We start from the raw sequence: 21,949 nt of genomic DNA, 5'->3' as shown, positions 1-21,949 counted from the left end.
TCCATGCCCTCATCAAGACCTACAAAGCAATTCCCATCACCATGTCGACCTGGAAGGGAGGAGAAAACAGCACTACCATCATAGCTTGCCCTTTCCACAACCTGCCAGTGAGGCAGGAGGGAAATCTGTATGTGGAGCGAGCGAGAAGTGAGAAGGAAGCAATCCAGATCCCTGCCATGAACCAGCTGGCAAGTACATTCCCAACTTGCTGCTGCTGGATGGTGGGAGCACCCATGAGTGCCTGTGGTGCCCCAGAGGGCTGGCACCAGCACAAAACCCAAGACACTTATCAGAAACTTTTGTACCCCAGCAGCTCTATGTGCTTCCAGCATAAAATCCAGGCATCCAGAAGATGGTCTTCCAGGTTGGAGTTGCTCCATGGCCAAAGCCTCTGTTCCCACATCAACTCTGAATCCCAGTGCCTTAGGGCATCATCCCAGCCCTGGCAGAGCCACTGTGTTAGGGAAGATTTCCCCTGTTGTTTTACAGTGTCTCCATGCCAGTACAGCAATAAACCAGGCTGAAATGGATGGAATAAACTCTCCTGCCTCTGCTCGTGAGAGGGAGGGCAAAGGTATGAATTGCAAACAGGGAGGTCCCCATCCAATCTCATATCTTTCAGAACGTCTTGCTCCTTGTATGGCCACAACTTTACTACCATTTTTATATCAACTCCTTTCACTTTTTTATCTATTTTTTCCCACCCTGCTGACTGCATGAGAGGAAACCTCCATGTTTATCCCACTCCTCCTATCTTGGGGAATCTCATTCAACCTGCCTGTGGCAGGTAGGCAACATGGCTGCCAACATGCCAGGATGTAAGGTGAGGAGGTGAATGGGGGAGAAAGGGAGGCACAGGCATTTGCTGGGAACAGGAAAAAAGAAGGGGGAAAGAGCAAGGAATCTAACACATACACACCAACTAGCATGGGCTTGCTCCAGCTTGGCCCACGATGCAATTACCTGACTTGGAGGCTGGCCAAGCCTCCCAGGTTCAGTCCCTCTGCTCTTGTGCAAAACGCTGTCAGAGCTGTCGGGACTGTGAATACTCAGGGCTCCAGCAGCATGCCTCATCCAAAAAGGAAAAAAAAAAAAAAAAGAACAGAGACAGGGCAGGGACTGAATGGGCTTATTTTCACACAACTGCAATTGTTTTGTTGATGCGGAAAGGTAATTAAAAAAAGTTCTGATTTCAAACGTGCCACAGAATTCCCAGAGCCCGGAGGCTGCTGCTTAGAGGCAGATTAATCACACTGAATTCTCCATCTAGATATTGCATGCACTCCAAACTCCCACCGCTAATAGCTCTAATATTCTCCTCAGCGTGTGCATGCTGCTGGTGTTATGTTCCAGGAATATTAATTCCCCAACTCGAGCTCCTTTTGCTTGCGCATGTACCCTAAAGGCTTGCTGCTGGGCACTGGGAGATTATGGAAAAGAGAAAACAGGGCTAGAGGAGAACCAGGGTGCAAAGGTACTGGCTGCAACTCCTCAAGGAAAGTCATTAATGTTCTTTGGATAAGCAAGCCGTCCAAATAAAATCTACCTGAAGGCCAAGTTCTTTAAACAAAGACAGCCAACTACACACGCACAAGATGGTTGAAATTAAAATGAGCTCCCAGTGCTGGCTTTGTGTTACCCGTTCCCACTACCCTGAGACTTGCTCAGAATCTCAGTCCTGTTAACTGTGAGCTCTGAACTAGCAGTTTCTTCTGCTGGTGTCTTCCCCCAGCCCCCTTACACCTAAGCAAGATTTCATGCATCTAAAACTCTTGCTGCCACACAGCAGTAAGAGTGAAAATATAGCAGGTTGTAGCACTTTACACAACAAGTCCCCTCTATCCCTAGCAAAACTGACAGGCTAGGGGGTCTATGGTCCAGCTTAAGGCATCCCCAAGATCCTCATTCCACACAGAAAACAGGAAAGGAGAAGGTGAAGGCAGGAGGGAAACATATAATTTTTCTCTGCATTCAACTAACTGCCATTTCTGATAAGCAAGTCAGAGTTGTGTGTGATCTATATATACGGCCAAAAGGCCAGCTGCTACGTTTTAAAACCAATGCACGCTTGAGAAGTACATTTAAGATGCCTATGATGTAATTTTCAAAGCTGCTAAATGCCCAATGCTTCTAGTGCTGTTCAGCAAAGACTGCAGGTAGTCACCAGATTAAAACAGTTCCCTAAAACTGGCTGTACCAGGACTCTGGAAATTACCAGAAGAGACCTCAAAAACGGATGGTGCCAGTCATGCTTCCATTTAGTAGGATTACTTGCTTGACAAGAAGCTGTCATAGGCATGGTTTTCTTTGTCAAGCAGTCAAAATATGTATATCCATGTAATATAAATTATGTCAGTACTGGAAAATCAAAAGGGGTTTGTCCCTTTTGTTGCCAGTGTTTCTGATAAGCGAACCAGTATGACTTCTGAGTCACAGGTTAAACTGGATGTTCAGACCATCCCATCAGCTGTTCTCACAGCTAAGAACACCTTACCTAGTCTCTGGACTAAAATCTGTAACACCACAGGTGCACAGGCATAGGTGATGGCCCTCTCCATAATCATGGCAGATCAAAAAGAAAAGTCATATCTTTATGGCTAAATATTTTACAGAGGGCTGTTGTTGCTTGGAGAGAAAAGGATAGCAATGCTTTTGAAGCTTCTTTTTCTTGCTATCTGTACCATGCAGGTCTACAATCATATGTGCACCTTGAACTCTCAGCCAATTCCTTAAACTTGGCTTCTGCTGCAGGGAGAGAAAGGACAGGACTCCAACTGAGGCACTCTGTGTGTAAGGCCCTTGGGGCTTAACTCTGCTGTAGTGGGCAGGGAGAGGCATGGGTTTCCTCCACTGTGATAAACCAAGGCACTGGCATCACTCTGTGTAGCTTAGGTGCAAATCTGTGATCCTCTTTCTCTCTTTATGCACAAAGAATGAAATTGATAGCAAAGCTGACATCTAAATCCTCAATATTGCACACCTGAGATAACCCCAGGTGGTTTTGTTTTTCAAACTCAAATATACAAGAAGGGAGAAAGACAGAAGGATTTCAACCCTTGTCAAACCCTGTCGCCAGCTCCCTGAGTTACAGATCTGTGAACTCTTACACAGGATGAGGGCTCTTTGCTTTTATCTCCCTGTGCAGTGTGTGTCCTCAGCCCTTTGCAAACAGATGTTTTGCCCTCTGAAAAGGAATAGATGGAGGGAAAGAGAGCATGAGCACAGGGGAAAGAGAGAGAGAGAGAGAGCACGAGCATGAGCAAGAATGCTGTCTGCAGATGTCAATCAGGACTTCAGTCTAGGTCTAGCCTGCCAGTCCTGCAAAAGGAGGATACATGAATTTTCTAGTTGGATAGTCAGTGTTATCAAACAAGAAAATTGTGAGGTTTAGATTGTAATGCAGTCTCACATTCAGTAAAAAGGCCTTGCTACGTGGAGATGATGTGGGACTGAGGAGCCTATTCCTAGCACCTTAAAAATTAAAATTTCACTACAAATAACCCAAATGCAATGGTCAAAAATAGTACAGCATTTCAGACCATTTTTGTAGAGCATGGTAGTATTTGGCAAAGGGAAAGTGATTGTAGGTAGAATACTGTCAGGTTTGGGGAAAGCTTTCTCTGCATTTAAAAATTTATAAGAAGGAAAATATTCTTGGGAATGAAGCCTAATGATTACATGTATATAGAGTGTCATCTCTATCTTGGCATTTAACAGAAATCAACTCCCCCATGCCAACACCCTCCCCTCCAGCCACCCACCCTGATATTCTTCTTCACCACTTCCCACCCATTAACCCAGTACCTGCAGTGCAGTGTTCAAGTGGGACTGGCGGAGCTGCTGCCGCTGTCATCTCCTCGGAGCTGGCAGTCACCTGCCAATCTCGCCCCCACTTCCTCCTCCCTCCTGCTCCCCCCCACCCCTCGTCAGTGCAGCTTTCCCTGGGGATAGATCTCTCTCCCCCCCACTCCAGCAGCCTCACAAATAACTACTGTTAACTCAGTAATATCCCTCTCCATGATTTTTTAATTACCAGCCTTCCACAGGGCACGAGACTCACACATACAGGAGAAACGGGCCAGAGAGGCAGGCTAGCAACAGGGCGTTGGAGAGTTTGGGCTGATGTGGGCTTCAGCTGAGAGACGGCTCCTTGTGCTGAAGGAGGCTGGCACAGGCAGCATGCAAACCCCGCGGGACACTGCCACCCTGGGCACGGCACACATAATGTGCCACTGTGCTTGAGGAGAGGGGGACTTGGTCCTGGCAAGGGCCGGTGTGGAAAGCTGCTCCTGCAGGACAAGGGGATGTGCTGCAACACCAGCTGAAGAAGCATCATTCAGGACATATTTGTTTATACGGTATTTTTAATGGGAACCAGAAAAGGCGGGGGAGGGGAGAAAATAATAAAAAAATCAGGTGCATTTCTATTTGTGAATCTTCACCAAATACGTCTCTCTTTTCACATATGAAAAGGCCTTTTTTCCCCTTTGCAAGACAATAATCTTATTTCACATTTTTTTGTGTGAAAATTCATCGCTCTGTGGCCTGAGGCTTTTTCTTAGCCTTTTATTAAATGGACACGGCTTACTGAACTTTCAGACAACGTCTCCACCTAGTATTTGTTTGTTCACACCCATTTACACTCTCTTTATTTTTAACAGGTCTGAATAAGGTTTATTTTTTTAAATACTCGGTTAATGAAGTTTTATCTGAATAGTCATAAGCCTATTAGTGCACAAGTTGTGCATCGAATTCCCCCTCCCCCCCTAGAGGTTAAACAAGACCAGAAATCCTTTTGTATTTGAAATAACACGCTGAGAAGAAAAGAAGCAAAGAAGGATAAAAAACCCCAAGCCCCCCATTAGATCCCTTTTAAATCAAAAAGAGACACCAGAAAAGGGGCATAATGCAAAGCACTTTCTCAGTTTCCCCCTCTTCATTCTTCTCCTCCCTCCTTTGTAGGTCACCTTTACTGTGATTACATTGATGCTTCAAGTCTTCATTTGCTTAAATAAAGGAGTAAACACCCCAATCAGGTAACCACTGTACTCCAGGCAGGCAATGAACGGGGAGGGACATGCAGGAAGGGAGGCACCTTGCCTAAGGTGAGCACTGGGTCCTCAACACACAAGTGGGACTGGGGGCGTTCCCTGGGAAAAAGCAGGTGCTTTTGGAAGAGAACAAGTTTGACAGCATGGCACTGAAAACGAGTGGAAGGGGAGGAGACAGACATGCACTGCTGAGGGATGGCCCTGACGCTGGCCTCTGCACCCTGGGAAGGGCTGAGGGCAGCAGTCAAGGGGAAGAGCATGGCAGTCGTGGCCTAGGAGTCCTTTGGCAGCTGCCCCTCCATCCCGGCAAAGCATCCTGGCAGATGAGAGAGCCCCCGCTCCCCCGAAATAAACAGCAGCCTTCCCAATGCTTCATTAAACTAACACAGCTTCCCGCCATTGCCCCGGCAACCGACACAGGCCTCCTGTTTGCCAGCTGGGGGAATTAAAGGAAGCCTGGCAGCCAGCCCCTGGCTCCTCCAAAAGCTCCCCTTACACAGTCAGAAAGCATCCCCTGGCAGGGGAGGGGACCAGGTGGCTCCCAAGGTGCCAGCTGAGATGGGGGAGTCCTGCCCACCCCCACTCTTGCAAGCTACAGTCCCCAGAGGGCCAAGCATGCTGCCACTGCCACCAGCACTGCTGCTGGAAGGCAACACAAAGCTGGAAGGCTGCCAATATGGTCCCCAGACTGGAAAAGGACTGAATAACCCCTGGATGGTCCAATAGTGCAAAGGTGGACACTACTCCCCTCCACAGCATGACTTCTGTCCAAATGTGATCAATAGTTCACATTAATTAGCAACACATTCCTCTTGCTGCCCAACCACCAGCTGAGTGAATAAAATGCATCCTCTTGTCCCTGGTTTTTCTTAAACTACATATACTGTGGGATAAGCCTTAGCATGACCCCCACTCCCTTCAGTCCCTTGGTGGATGCAGAAGGTGCCAACAGACCACCAGCTGCCCCACCCTTTGCTGCTCACCCTTAGAGAAAGGGTTTCAGGAAAAGTTCCAAATGGAGCTGAGTTGTACCAGCCTGTGAATGCCCTCCTGCTCTTCTACCTGTTCTCAATCCATCCGTTCAAAACAAGTAGATGGGCCCTTCAGCCAAGGCAGAGACACCCCTCCACACATCCTCAGAAAAAGAGCTCTGCCCACATTCCAAAATCAGACCTGCTGTAGGTGCAACATACCAGCTGCTTCCAGCACCTTCTTCCCACCACTGTTCCAGGCCACTGAAACCAAAAAAGAAGCTTGGCAGATTGGTGAGGAGAGGAAAACATCTCACTTCAAAACAGCAATGAATGAAGCAGTACTATTCACTTGCTCGGGCATCCACATCTGTTTTCTCCTGTTTTCCATGACTACTGGCTGCGAGCAGAGGTCTCACAGGGAGGAGCATTAAGTATTTATTCCAGCTCTTGGTTTGTTAGCTTCTGATGCCACCAATGTGTTTGATTCTGCTTGAAAAACTACACTGCTTTTTTTATTTTTAATCCAGGGATCCCAAAACAACCATACAAAAGTACCTCCCCAACAATAGCCTAGCTTTCTGTAGCTCTGCAGCACACATTTCATAACAAACTTCACTTTGTCTGGAGAGACCCATTTCAGTCCCACCTCTGAACAATGGAGACCCATTTCAGTCCCTACTCCTCTCTTATTTTGTGATGATATTTAGCTTTGTGAAATACTACTTAGCTACATTTAGAACAATTAAGGGAAAAAAGAAGGAAAATAAAGAAATTAGTACATTCCAGATTCTGGCCACAGCTCTGCATCGCATGAGGAAGTGGGATGTGGAAAATGTGGAGCTGTTTAAAAGCATTCAATAACACTCTCTAGAAATCTTGCAGGGGCAAACATAAAGGTAGTGAGTCCAAGCAGCCTTAGAAAAATTAGCTCAGTAATTCCACCTCAGTGACAGAAGACAGCACTGTAGTTAAAGGTGTCTGAACAAATCTTGAACAGAGGGAAACAGGGGTAGGATAATACAATCAAACACCTTCCTTCAGTGCAAAGCTCTCAAAAAGAAGTGTTACAGACTGTGAAAGGGGCATCTTTAAGGTTAAAGGGACTGTAAATTATAGGGAGGAATACTGCCTTATCTTTGATGAGGGATGTAGAGAAAAGGGGACACTTTACCCTGCTTGCAGGAGAAATTAAAAGGGGAAGATGGGAGTGCAGACTACTGCAGGTAATAGCCATTGGACTGAGGAGCCTGGTAAAAAGTTATAGGCCTGCCAGTGGTCCTGGCTTAGCCCTGTCTCCTTCTCTGGAGGTTTTTTATATTCTCAGCTGATATGGGCCTCTGACCTCGCAAAAAAATCTCATACACACACAGGAGAAAAAAGACAGGTTCCTATTTCTTAAGTTTTTCTTTACAGCAATAAAAGTCAGATCGTGGAGATTTAAAACCAAATGCTTTCCCCAAACGTTTTCCCCAAAAGAAAGCCAAATTATATTTTTATTTGTTTGGGGTTTTTTTCCCTTTCAGGTATTGCTGAGGTGTGGAAGGAGAGGCGGCTGACAAGTCCTGAGGCAAAGAGAGACCTGCAACAACAATCGGGACTGGTCTATGCCCTGTCCCCACCTCTTCAACTGGGAAGCACTTGCAGCCTGCTGTTGCCAAACCTACTTTTATTCTTTCCATTCTCCTCACTAATTAAACCTTCAGACAGGTCTGTCTCTCCTCCCACCTGGACTAGTTCAACTCTCTGCTTTCACTTTTTTTTTCATTCTTCTCCAGACCCAGGAGATTTAAGTTTCTCAAGTCTTAAAATTCCCGGAGGATGGGGTGGGTAAGGAGCGGTCTCTTGGCTCAGGCGAAACACGGTCCCCCTCTGGCTGCCCTCCTCTGGGACTGGTTTTCCGAGCAGAAGAGACCGCTGTCAGCGAGCCAAAGGCGCGCAGGGCTAGGGGAGGTGCTGGTCTCCGTGTGCACACCGCGTCCTCCTTCCTCACTGCTGCCATACATGATTAATCATCCCTGAGACACGCCTGCTGCTTTCCTCTGGCTCTCCAACAACCACAACAGCGGCGGCAGCAGCAGCTCAGAGCACAGAGACCTCCTCAGGTTCCCGGCCCCAGCCCACCGAGCGTTTCCCAGAGGGGACCTCTGATCCTCGTACTCATCTCTCCCGCACATGCTGGTCCTGCCTCACGGCCTCGCAATCAATCGTTCCCCTCCCCCCATTTTCAAACTCGGCTCATCTCCCACCCCTCCCCCCCCCCCCCCCCTCCATCTGTGTCTAATTGCATTTCATCTGTAGTCATTCTCTGGAAAACTCACCGGGAAGGTGTCCAGGAGACTAGCACAAGCTTAAACACGCGCTTGACACGGGGAGCCGGGGAGCAGCCCGCCGCTCCGCTGGGCTGGATAAGGGGCCCGAGGGAGCTGGTCCTCTCAGCAGCCCACCCCTCTCTTCCCTGCTCCCGGCCCGGCGGGGGATGCGGTGCCTGCCAGCGGGCGGGGGGCTGGCAGCTGGAGAAAGGCGGCAGGCAGCCAGGAAGGGTCGCTGAGAGCCAGTGGGGCAGAGGTGAGGCTGCTCAGATGCCAGCTCCTGCTCCACCGCGGGAAGCATTTGCTCCCCTCCTTCCTCCGCCGAGCACCGTCGGCCTCCCCGTGGGCTCTGCCAAGGCAGTGTGGGGCAAAGGCAGGGGAGAGGCGAGGTCCCACCGGTACGACCTGCCCCCAGCGTGATCTGGAGGCTCCCCTGGCTTCCGGCTCTGCAGAACGATGTCCCCATCCCCGCACAGGCTCTCTCCACTTGCATCACCGATGTTCCTGCCTTGACCGGGGCACACTTAAGCCCGACACGTCCCAGCTGTGTCTGGTATGGCACGTGCATCCCTGCTGGTCTCACAGCCCCACAGTCCCACCCCATCACCTTGCTGCTGCTCTGATCCTGCATGGCCTCCTGTAAAATCCAAACATTTCCCAAGGCTTGCTCACCCTGGGAAGGGAGCGATAAGCTGGGCTCTGAGCGGATGGCACACTGGGCACTGCACACTGACTCACGCTGTAGCCACTCTTACTCAACACTGCCAGAGGAAGCAGCTCAGCTCTTAACTGCATATGAAAAATGCCCACACAGAAGAGTCAAGAACAGCGGGGGAGCCATAAACTCACACCCCAGCGTACTGCATGCCAGCTTCCTTGCATCAGCGAGCGTAAGTGCCAGTGGTTTTACATTGAAAGCAAGGTTTCCTCCTGGAGAGGGAGACCCTGAATGTGGGCTATTTTAAGGTTTTAGACCTTAGAGAGAAGATCTACAGTCCAAGGGCTGGACACAGACCACAAGTTCATTTCACATAGGCTGGAGCCACCTGACTTCACACATCACTGTTGGATAACGTGAAGCTGTGGACTGATGCGTGGCTGCCCAGAAGCCCTGCCTAGTTCTCACCAAGCGGAAGGCCCACCACCTTTTCCACAAAGAGGCAGTCTTCCAGCTGTGGAAGGATAGGGAATAAAATATTAACCTATATAACACCACCTTCAGCTTTGTCCATTTGCAGCCAAAACTCTAAATATAAAAATTCACAGTTCAGATGAGGGTGACAGATTTACTGCAGTAGGTCAGTAACATAGACACAGACGAAACTTTTCCCATTTCTTTTTGCCATCAGCTCAACAAGCAGATCTGCTTCTTTCCAGACTATCCAGAGAATAGTGATTACATCCAGGTAAATCCCAGGCTTTTCCTTTTACTTGCCTTCCTTTGACAATGGTTACCCACCAAAATCAATTTAAGAGCTACCAACACAGAAATAAGCAATTGAGTTACCACAATTAACAAGTTACCATTTGCCAGCTGAGTCACAGTAACATTGAATCAAGCAACCTCCTGAAAGCTTAGGCAACGTTTTAGTACTTACTGCAATGAAGAAAGATCACAGAGTCAAACTACTATAGCCCAAGTGATAATTTACAATCTTATTGTGGTAAATAAACTTGCTGGCGATCGTCTGTTCATATGTTTTGCTCTGCCATTATCACACAGAGTCAAATCTCGATTCCACCACATGCCACAAGCCAAGTGCATTCCTGCAGTACAATTGCAATGCAGTTTGCAGTGAAGATGCAAAAAACCCCTACATTTTTATCCTTCTAAAACCCCTTCTCAAGACAATTATCCTAATGCAAAATGAAGCTGTTCATCTCCACAGGCCAATCCAACACAAAAATATGTAAATGTATCTTTAAATAAGCACAAAAATAATCCTGCCTTTTTCCTCATTCTTCCTGAGTATTGGACCCTGAACCAAGAATCTGAGAAGTCTGGATTTACTTCCCAGTTTTAATACAGACTTTCTGCACCATCTCAAACCGCACAACACAGTTCTTTATTAAGCTATAAAATGGGGATGCTACTACTTTTGACACAAAGCAAGGTGAAATACATGCACCAGTACTTGTAAAAAGCTCTCTATAAAAAACAAGGGTTGCACAAATAGCCAAATAGAAATATACACATCAGATTTACCTCTGTTCCAGAACTCTCTGTAAGGTAGTCTACAGAGAAGGGTCTTTCCCTGATACTTTCCCATCTAAAGCAAATGAATACCTGAGAGAGAACAGACAGCACTCCATCTGCAGATGAATTTTACCTGCTTTCAATGCCAGTTCAGAGACAGAGTATGCTGGGAGTAAACAAAATCCATTACAAGACAACAATTTATGACAAAGGAGATCAACACATGGACTGAGGACCACTGAATAGGTTCCACCATACACAGCAAGATGACAGAAGCTACCATCACCCTTACAAACTCTTGCAGAGGTCAGTTGGGCAAGACAGAAACTTACCTGTTCTCCCACTGCGAGTGGCACTCTGCTCCGTGTCAACACACATCCTCCACACTGGCAGAGGAAGTTTTTACTGGCACTGTCTGAACTGTATAGTCACAGTGCAATGCCTGTCAACCCTGTCTCATCAGCACAGTTCTCCTTATCAGAGAAGGGATGCACAATAGGGAAGGAGAATTACGTACACATAAGCAGTGTTTCTCTGACGCTCAGCATAAAAATCTAATCAAAATTGTACCAGAATGGTGATGTAAAAAGCACCCTGCCAAGTCAGTAATAAATATAAAATTCATATCTTACATTTCCACAATGTATCACCTCTCATTCCGCAGTACTTTACACATTGTTGGGACTCAGATGAATCCCCAAATCAGAACAGATTTGTATTGGAATCTCACATTTTTGTTGGATTCACATTCATTCAAATTACAGCCCTAAGCAAGAGTAGGATAACAGACACTTAAAATGGCCCCTTGAATGCAGCAGCAGCCATTTTAAACGGGCCCAAACTCCTTCCAGCCACCAGACTGATTCCCTGAAGATCATCTTCCACCCACCCCTCACTCCTGAGCCCTGCATGAGGTCCTGTCTCCCCTTCCATCCACTCTGTGGCAGAGGAAAGACAAAGTGGTTACTTCAGCATGCATACACAGCAGTTTCTCCCCAGAAAGCCCAATTGAGGATATCCTAAATCCAAACACAAACCATCTAATTTTGGAGATTGCAGCCACCAAAACCTAAGTGAGCCTCAGGCTTAAAGACAACAAACCCCTGTCTTCTTGGTTTTCACCCTTCCCAAGCAATACCACTGCACGAGTATTACACACAGCATCACACAGATGAAGAACTCTGGAACAGAGTTGACCAACCAGCAGTAGTAACAGCTTTTCCTTTTTCTGAAGACCTTGTGAACTGGGAGAAAAGTAGAGATGGCAAAGAGTGAAAAGTCATAATCTACCTCCCTGTGGCTCATTATCTTAACACACATTACTAAATCCTTCCTGACACATGCATTTGCCAACTACTCTGATGGGAACACTGAGCAGTACCATTCTTTCTTGTCCTATCAATATGGCTATATGACAAAACTGCTCTGCTTTTTGTCCCAAGGTTTCACTTTCTGAAAGACAGATGCATAAAAGACAGAAGGTGTTAGAAAACGTGAGGAACGCTGGTAGTGTTCATAGCAGTAGGTACCTTAAGACATAAATGCTGATTGTAGCCCTTCAAGCATACCATACATAATCACTGCATGTCTAAGTAGGAAAAGCATCTTCTAAATGCTCAGCTAAGACTAAGGTGTCTAAACAAAGGTTAAGTTTTCATGACTGTTCAAAAGCCTTGAGCACTAGGTGTTCAGTTCTAAATTCTGATGTTGCCTCTAACAAGCCACAGGTGATCTCAAACTCCTCTGCCTCATCACTAGTGGTAGCACAGCTAACTCAAGACAGCTGCAGTGGAATGCCTTGTAAGGTTTCCCTTCTGTCAGTAAGGTTTTGGAGATCTTAATATTTTTCATAGTCATAGCTATTCACTTCTTGGGGCACTGACTACAAACTAAGTTGGAAGGAAAAACCCCTTGGAAGCCATAATAATATGAATGGCTTAAAGTCCATTAAAGCAAGAAAAAAGGAGCTAGTAATACTTGGAGATGCTTCTAAAAAGCATTACATAATAAAGGTAGGAGTCTTCTGTAGCTCCAATTACATTTATCTGCATCTACAGTGATGAAATCAGGACAGTTATTTCACCTCTGGCAGCAGCAACACTGCTGCAGCACACGCAAGAATCAGCTCCTGACATTAAAAAACACCCCAAACCCTTCCACAATGTCATTTAGCTTTACAACAAAACGATAATCTATGCATCATTTGTCTTCCTTTTTCTAGTATAGATAAGGCCCTAGAACAGCATCACCTAAACTGTGGTCCATAGGTCACTGATGGCCTGTGAAGCATAATAGGCAGTCAGTGCAGTGCCCTGTCTGCAAACAACACTCTGCAAGCCACAGCACCCAGTAAAACTGCCTGTGCATTGCCCCGTGCCATTTTCCTCCTTATAAACTTTGCATGTTTTTATGCTTGCATGACAGATAAGCATTTACATCTACATGTAAACCATTGTCCAGAGGACATCTGTTTTTACAGGGCAAGGGGAAGAGACAGTATGAGACCCTTCCTGAGAGAACCAGCCATCACACCTGAACCATCAGCATTTGGTACTCAGAGCCATTGCAGTGACACAGGCACAGGAGATGCAGGATGCAGTCTCCTGGAGAAAAGTGTTGTGACAGAGCTACTTCTGTGTACAGGTGGGCACTGCTGGAAGCAAATAGCTGCACTTGCTGCATGTGCTTACTGTATTATTATTAGCAGTCTCTAGAGCTGACAATCCTCAAATTATTTTGGTTGCAACCATACCAGAAAGCTAGTATTTAACTCTGGGCTAAACCTGCTCAATAAAACCTCATGACAAAATAAAGGTTGTAGAAGAGAAACAAGTGCATTATCAAGAAGCAGAAATTATTTACAAACACAAAGACTAAACAGGAGATCTCGCTAAGCAATGGCCAATGAGCCAGGACCCAAACTGCCTACAGAGCTCTGAGAAGCACAAGCTAAAAAGAGGATCATTCAGTGCCACCTGAGTATTCAACGCAACCCGACTGTTGCTGCATGAGGAAAAGAGGACAGATCACCTTAACAGGAGTCATACAGTCTTGTCTTCTCAGGAAAACATTGGAAATGCAATCACTCGGGACAGCTAAAACGAAATTGAACGCAAACACAGAAAACACATTGGAGGAACTATCACATCTACTGGACTTCGATCATGCGTAGAGCTAGGTAATCAGATTAGTGGGGTGAGGGGGGTGTTGTTGCTGGCTAAAGGATATTTAATTCCACAGCTAAACTGCAACTTACTCTTCACATCCACCTTGCTTGTGTCTAACCAGGCTCCAGTGTGAGTCAGTCCCTGTCACACAGGACTGTGACATTCCTGTACCTACAGTGCAGTGAAAGAGGCTTCAGGTAGAATCTCCATTCTTGACTCTGCCAGGATAATCAAATAACCCTGCTAAATCAGACTAGTTGTTTGTTTTGCTTAAGATGTATTTACTTCAACAAGTAATTAGTATTTTAAGTAGAAAATGCCTTTGTTAAAGATTCACCACATTCACCCCTTTCATTAACATTTTAAACATTCACATTCATAGATTCATTTACACCTCCCACTTGTCCTTCAGCAATGCCAGAAAAGATCAGAGTTTACATTCCTGACTTCTCAAAGATAAAAGAGAAAGGGAAAATAAAACCAAATCCTCCAGAAAAAGCAAAATCAAAACCTACGTCAACCAAATTACAAAAAAAACCCCAAACCAGACCAAAATCAAACCTAAACCTACCAGGTCTTCTATCCATCTCCAGAAAGAAGAAATGGTGTCCGAGCTGTTTAGAAATCTCTCCCCTCTCACATGCAATACTGCAGCTGTAGGATGAATTACAGGAGCAGCTTGGGTAAGTGGGGCATCACCAGTCACTGGAGAAGACCTAGCCCCGCAAGCTGGACATGGGGCTGAAAAGTCTCACACTGCAGCTCTGCACCCCAGTGTGGCCAATGCAGAGAGGTGTGGGGTGGGGGGATCTGGTCCCCCTCAGTACCTGCAAGAGGGCCCAGATACTTGTGCTGTGCCCGCAGTGAACTCCATGTACCCTAGTGACACACAGGTACCACCAGCGTGGCAGGGATATTTGCATATGCTAGTCGCAATGTCAAGGTGTTTGTGCCTGCCACACTCACTTCTTCAGGAGGAAACAGCAACGACAGGATTCGGATCTACCTGTGCCTGCTGGTGATGTCACAGGCAGCTATTTCCAGCCCTGTTGCCATGGAAACCACCAGGCCTCAGCACCAGTTAGCAGTTCAATATATAATTTACTTATTCTTTTTCACCTAAGTGATTAGGACTCAAAATACAGAAGCATCTCACACACCCTCAAACCGTCTGATTGTTTCATAGGAATTTCTTAAAGGCAAAAACCAGCCTGAAACAGTGAGCTGGGCACTCTCCAGGGGGAAATAGCCCAGGCAAACAAAAGCCTAAACAAGATTTGAAAAAAACCACAACCTTTTTCTCCGCTTCTTCCCCTGCTATCCCAACTTTCAAGGAAACGTTGTGGCTCTTGAAAGACTTCACACTGCTGTCACCATCTGAAGGAGATGAGCCCACAGTGAAGGAAGAGATAAAAGCTTAACACAGGAGCTGCCACATCAGGCAGCATCTTTGGTCCATCCCACCCAGGACCACTCCCCTCTGCCCTCCAATGCCAGTGACAGGGCAGGGCACTTGCCCCATTATGTGCCAGTGGTCATGGGCCACACCCGGATACCCAGCAAGTCTCCCCTGGCTCCCAAGGGTGATGATTGTGCATGAAGGAACAAGTCTCTCCTCTTTATTAATCTTAGCAGGAGTGGTTATGGGTGCTGCTAGTCAATGCAACACCTACCAAAGCCCTGGGGAGGCAGCTGCTCCATCTCCACCTCTTCTTACAATTCAGGATTGCAGTGGTTGCCCATATTTTCCACAACTTTCTTAACTAGTGCTGTGGTCAGAGGTGAGGCGATTTCTCTGCTTTTTCACTGCCTAATTAGTCACTGCAGAAGCTTATTCGAGACCCAAGGTTACACTTTAACCTACTGTTTCATTGAGAGAAAATAGAAATATTTTTACTGGGAGAATTTTCAAGTGATCCATCTGCCTTCAGGTAGTTTTGAAGTATCAGTCTTAATGGTTTTTATTGTGCTTCATTATATTTTAAACCAGTATTTTTCAAAATGGGAAATTTTAAACATTAATTTTGAGAACCAGCTGCTTTGTGGCTGAATCACGCAGTCTGGCAGAACAATAGGAACAGCAGCACTCCCCAGCCCTCCCCCCCGTTTCAACCCTGCATGGGCCATCCCGCTCTTATTTCCCAAAATAAGTCATCACAAACCATCCCCGCTGCATCCCTTCTCCTCACCAGTCCTTCCTCACACACAGACTTGGCAGCAGGGAAAAGGGAACAACCACCATCAAGAACAACCAAACAAAGCCAAAGGCATTATTTGGCACAGTTTTAAATCAAGGACATTACTCTCTAAACAGTAAAGGAAGACAAAAAATCCACAGACAACAAACTTTCTGTAGCTACTTTTTGTTGCTGTTTTAAATGCTTTACATGTTAGAAGTTGTCCTCTACAACACAGGACAATAATTTAAAAGCCAGCAGGACAAATTGGCAGGGGACTGTGCCAAGCCATTAACACAACTGTTTGAGGGACTATTTTCTAGGGAAAGGAAGGTGCTATCAGACACCATTGTGACCTTGAAGAGCAAACTTTAGGGATCTTCCTACTACAAATTATTTAATGTGATAATCTAGAGTGTTCAGATGCCTAAAAAAAAAAAAAAAAAAGCCAGCATAATTTTGCCCTAAGTTTAGAAACATAAGGATAATGTCTGAAAAGTGCAAATCAGATAATCTACAAAGGTAAGTGAACTGAACATACCCTTTTCCTTATTCCATCCCTTTGCTTTCTTCCAGCTCTTTGACGTAACCCACCTTTCTCCAAATCGCTGCTTTCATTTGCGCTCCACTTCCTTTCCTTGTTTGATCTGCAGCATCTCCTTTCCTCTCACTTTTTGAAGAATTCTTCCCATTCCCGCAGCTCAACACCAGCCTTCTGCCAGTACCTCTCAGTCTAAACTTCCCTTTTTTTTCTGTCACTGGTCCCTTTCTGCCCCCTCATGCTCTTCATCCTAATTCTGCCAGGTCACCAGGTGTGTCCCCTCTTCTCTAATAGTAAGATTCTTCTACCAGTATCAACTATATTAAACAAGCATGAGCTACCTTGATTTCAAAGAGAATGGAAATAAAAGATAAATTTACAAGTGACTGAGCAAAGGCCATGTGGCAAGTCAGTAGTATCATACGGAATAAAATGCAGAATCAGGCTGATCTGTATCTGGGCCACTTCATAGTCTGAAGTAGATCACAGCACTGACCAATTGAAACAGATCTATGTCAAGCCTAAACCAGAAACAGCCACTGGGAAAAAAAAAATGTTGTTTGGCTGTACATTGAAGCTATGATTAAAGAGATTATTAAATGTTTCTATTTTGGACAAAAAAAAAATACAACCACAAAAAGAAACCTCAACCCAAACAACAAAGAATGTCTTTAAAACCCTTTTGCTACAGTAACTCATTTCACACAGGGAACAAGGCAAGAAAAACATGTTGCAGTGACTTTAGCAATGGGAAAATGACTGATACTCGGACTGAGCTGACATCTGACTTAAAAGTCATCATTAGGGCTAACGTCTTCCTTTTCCCCATAGCATCAGTGGTCTGGCATGTCTCAAAATTTGAAGGAAAAAGAAAGCCCTGCTGATTTCATAGGGAAGTAGCCAAAGAGCCCGTTTGGAGGATGAAGTCAACTACATATGGTTCTATTTATTTGTTTGTTTTGGGGTGGGGAGAGGGAGTCAGTGGCAAATTCTCAGCCCTAACAACCAGCTCACAATAAAAGCTTATGAAGTCAAGAGTTCCTCAAGGAAAAGAAGCACTCTTAAAGTTTGTATTTATTACATAAATGCCAACATATTTGCAAGATTCCAAAACTCGGGCAGCATCCAGCTTGAATGATTAAAGAGTATTTCTCCTTGAGGATTTGAATCCAGCCCAGATAAACTGTAATCCAAAACTGCCTTTGGATACCAGGTCAATACAATCTACACAAAACCCTCTGTATACAGAGGTGATACAAAACAGGTGCACTAGGTAGGTCATGTCCTAATGCATGCTTAGACCTCTATACCACAAACCAAACTCAGCTGCATTTAAATGCATGACCAAAGTTTTCTGCATTTTCTTTTAGTAGGGAGAAGAAAAAAAATCTCCCTAGGAAACAAAAATACCCCTTTCTCTGTGCTTTATGAATGGGAATTGACATTAGCAAAAGACAGGAAATGAGGTAAGGTTGCTTTTTCCCCTCATTTTTTGTATTATGACTGTGATGCATTCATACATTTCTACCTTTAAGAACATAACCATATATTCATATATAGCTGCATTTCATCCAAGCACTGGTCACATGGGAAAACTTAGAAATTCAATAATTCTGCGACTCTGGTCCTACAACCAGTACCAGTTGGGAGCTAACATACATTTCTTTTTTTGTTCATCCTGAAGCTTTGAATTATAATTTGCTCATTAGCCTAATAAATATCTCATCCTTGTGTGGCTCATAACAGCAGAAAGAGTAGTTATTGTAGCAGTTCCCCACTGCAGCAGAGGAAGCTTGTCTGACCTCAGCATCCCTCAGCACCTTAAGAAAATATGGATCCAGTATAGCCATGGTCCTCATGGAGCTTTCCTGCTAACCCAGGCACAGGAAAGCAAGAGGTGTGACTCTTCTCTCTCCAGAGTGCACAGAGACTTTTCCAGTCACAAGAGAAAATTCCACCCCCAGGGGTTTTCTCCATCTGCTCTGGGTAAGAGAAAATTAACAGTCTGTGGCACGGGCAACATGTGCTGTAAAAAAGGTTCACTAGCTCAAGTGCTTTGGTTGTGCTGAACATTTCAGTTGTGAGCAACATAATTTCCTGTCATTCCACTTTTCCCAAGTTACCTCTACATCTGTCCTGAATCTATATGAAACCCCTGTTTATACTTGCATAAGAAACTAAGAGATATTAACAGTAAACAGATTTTTATTTATTTCTAAAAATCTTCTCAATGAATGACCCCAAAAAATGAGTCTGGCTTGGAGTAATTTTTTTTTGGTTGACAGGGTTTTTGTTTCTGTTCATTTCTCCTTTTTTCCCCCCAGTTTGTTTTTTTTTTAGTTGATGGGGTTTTTTTTGGGTTTTCTTGTTTTGTGTGGTTTTTGGCTTTTTTTTTAAAGAAAGCTGAGATTGTGATTTTGATTCTGTTGAAAACTCCCCTGGCCCATTCCCAAAACATATGCCTGATGAGCAGAACGATGACTCTCCCAAATGTACTAAATGGGACAATTTTGGGACCTCTTCCAAAATCTCTTTCCATCTGTCCATCTTCTGCCCAGCAATTCATCATCTCCCCCAAATCTCTAACTCCATTGCATGCATTCTTCAGCCCTGGCATCGACATTTGTCTCTGTCCCACATTAACCCAGTCACATCCTACCTCTGAGCAACACCTTTGCTCTTTCTGGAGCTGTTTCCTTTCACCGACATGACACCAGCTAAATCCTCCAGTTTACCATTCCCAAAGCCAGGTGTCTCTGGGGCAGAACACACTGCTGGCAAAAGGAAGAGGGATAATTCTATGTCATAGATCTTTGTCTTCTGCTGCAAAAACATGCATCAATACAAAAGGAAGAGGTATCAAGTTCTGCCTCTTCTATACCAGCTCACACGAGCTCCAATAGTCCACTTGTCCGTTTTTTCTTTGCGATTCCTTTATAAGCAAGGCTGAACCCTTTAGCACCATTATCTGACCTAATTCTGCCCTGCTGAAATCCCATCATTTGCCTGCACAAAACATGGAAAGAATGAGCACTGATCTTAGACTCCCGACTATCAATGGTCCCTGTACACAAGAGAGTTAAGTACTGATATTGCATATGCCCAGAAGAGGTGGCAGAAAGACTCTTCTGCCTGCAGCAGGTGAGAGACCTACAATTTTCCTGGGAATTGGGCTTTTTCCTTTAGCCTTCTGATTTACAGAGCAATCAATAAGGTTTCTGCCCATTGCTGCCGCCCCCTTTAGTTTCAGAATTGATGGGCGGCAGCGCTCCAGTGCTATTGTGTTACAGACAAACTGCGAAATGCCACCGAGGCAGTGCTCGGCTGAGTCACGCACAGTCAGCACAACACAACGGGCCGGCAGGGTTGGAAAGCTCCGCACGGACCCGACCGTGCCAAGGCATCCCGTTCCCACCTGTCAGCAGCCCTTGCCAATGCCATTTCTTGCCCCGCAGAGGTTTTGACAGCAGAAATTATTCTTAGGTCTCTCTCCCTCTCGCACATGTATACACATACACGCGTTTCATCGGATCACTTCTCAGCCTGCAATAGCCTTATCACACCCTCATAAAGCTGGGAAGTACTATTAAATGGGGATAATAGGAGAGGGCAACGGCAGGAAGCAGACGAGTTAGCTAAATGAGCTGAAAACAAGTTGTCAGATAACACGTCAAGACAATCCAAGTCCTTCCTTCAGCTGAGGGGGCAAAGAAGCCCCTCCTGCCTCTTTTCCCCCAGCACATTTCCCTGACTAGATCTGGTTGAAAAACGTTGTCTTTACTTGGCTACTTTACTACAGCATACTTGCAGCAGTAACAAGGAATGCGGGAGACAACTGGGACCGTTCCATTTGGTAACTGTGCTGATCTCTATCTACATCAGCCTATCCCAAAGCCATGCCTTTATGAACAACCTGACCCCTGCAACCCAAATGCTAATATTGCTCCATCTCTGGGCCATAGATTTCAACTCCAAATGGTGAACAGCACCAGGTAAGTGCAAGCCTGCTTTCATTCAGGTTTTTTCATCCGCTTCCCTTCCCCCAGCTCAGTCGAAAGGGTTTCAAGCCTAATTCCTGCCTTCCTCATCAGATGCCCACAGCCAGAGCTTACAAAGGGAAGCCCTCCTCCAGCACATCCTCTTCTGGAGGTGCAGAGAAGCTAAACGTCATCAGCAGATGCAGGCTTGAGTTTCAAGCATGGCAAGTCGAGTCCTCATCCACCACCTTCCCTCCAGTGGGATGGCCTATCTTCTCCCTTTTCCCTGAACTGCACATGTTCTAAATGATACTGCAACTACAGCACTGCCAGGACCACATAATACAAACTTGCAGCTTGAGAAACAACTTTTTAGTCATCATATCAACAAGTACCTGATTGATAACTTGACACCCAATCCCACCCATTCACCTTCCAACAACTTTTGAAGGCATTTTCCAGGAACAACTTACAACGAACCAGCTTTCAAAGTCAAACAGACATAAGAATACCTTAATTACACTGCAGCAGGTGACACACCTTTTCAAAGCTTTAAGGAAACAAAACATAAACCAAAACAAGCTTCTCCTCCCAGTCCTCACAGAACAACGTGAAGCAGTCTTACAGAGAAGCTTCTCCTCGACATCCTCACAGCAGGATCCTGGCTGCTGATGAGAAAGCCAGTTTCCAAAGCCATTTCCCCACTTGCTTTCTCTGGGTGTGACTGGGAAGCAGCATCCGTTTCATAGAAGAGCCATGAAAAAACCACTCTGCCCACCACCCTATCCCATCAGGAGCAAAGGCTTTGCTCTAGCTTGGAGGACAGCCTTTGCGCTGGCAGGCTAGGGGATTTTCTGGGCAGCCAGACAACACCACATTCTTTCCCTGTGAAACTTGTATGAAATGCTGCATCTTAGACACTTACTAGTGTTTAAACTATCACTTTCCAAAAGAGAAAAAAAAAACCCCACATTTAATATTCCAACTGGCTCAAGTGCTCATATCTACAATGCAAGGAGAAGAGAAACACTAAGAGAAGCAAAGAGAGGGGAAAGGGAGTGTTTTCAGATTAAATGAGACACATGAGAGAGAAATGACAGAATGGTCAGCAAGTGCCTTCCAAAGTCACACAGCTGTACAGGAGCTTTTTGTAACAGAGAAGAGATCCTATAGCAAGCCAGAAAATATGCTGCTGTCTCCAAAGGAGCACAAGGTATAGTGTGAAGAGAAAGTAAAGGAAAAGGGAAGCTCAAGCTGCTCAAGCAGCTGTAATGCTTTGACTGGAACCAGCAGATGATAAGCTGTAAAGCACATTAGCTGGATGTATAGGGTAAGTATGAACAGAGGGATCCCGCATTTTTGTCTCCAGCGCCTGCAGTTTTGGCAGGAGGCTCCCTGGATACTTGGACATGGAGGACAAGTGAAATTTCATAGATGCAGGCAACACCCAGGAGGAGGAGGTATTGCCAAATTGCAGTCTCTGCAGCCACAGGATAGAAGCACATGGAGTTCCTCTGACAGTCCAGAAGACAGACTGGCCAATATCTAAATTCAGT

General features: G+C 45.5%; 1 protein-coding gene across 6 annotated transcripts in view; it reads right to left on the bottom strand.

Annotated features, from left to right (window-relative positions):
* Positions 1–21,949, bottom strand: part of TCF20 (transcription factor 20) — a 132,387-nt gene that overhangs the window by 79,775 nt on the left and 30,663 nt on the right. The window contains exon 1 of one of the 6 annotated variants that reach the window (XM_072923350.1): positions 14,270–14,642. The exons of 4 other annotated variants lie outside the window; for them this stretch is intronic. The gene's annotated coding sequence lies outside the window, so the exon portion shown is untranslated. Of the gene's footprint in view, positions 1–3,804; positions 3,909–14,269; positions 14,643–21,949 lie in introns of those variants that run through there. One more of the 6 variants, XM_030262889.4, reaches the window with a different exon arrangement.

This window comes from Taeniopygia guttata, chromosome 1A (genome assembly GCF_048771995.1).
Source record: "Taeniopygia guttata chromosome 1A, bTaeGut7.mat, whole genome shotgun sequence".
In the NCBI taxonomy this organism is placed as follows: Eukaryota; Metazoa; Chordata; class Aves; order Passeriformes; family Estrildidae; genus Taeniopygia; species Taeniopygia guttata.
The sequence above is the reverse complement of the archived record's forward strand: the minus strand, read 5'-3'. Positions and strand labels throughout refer to the sequence as shown.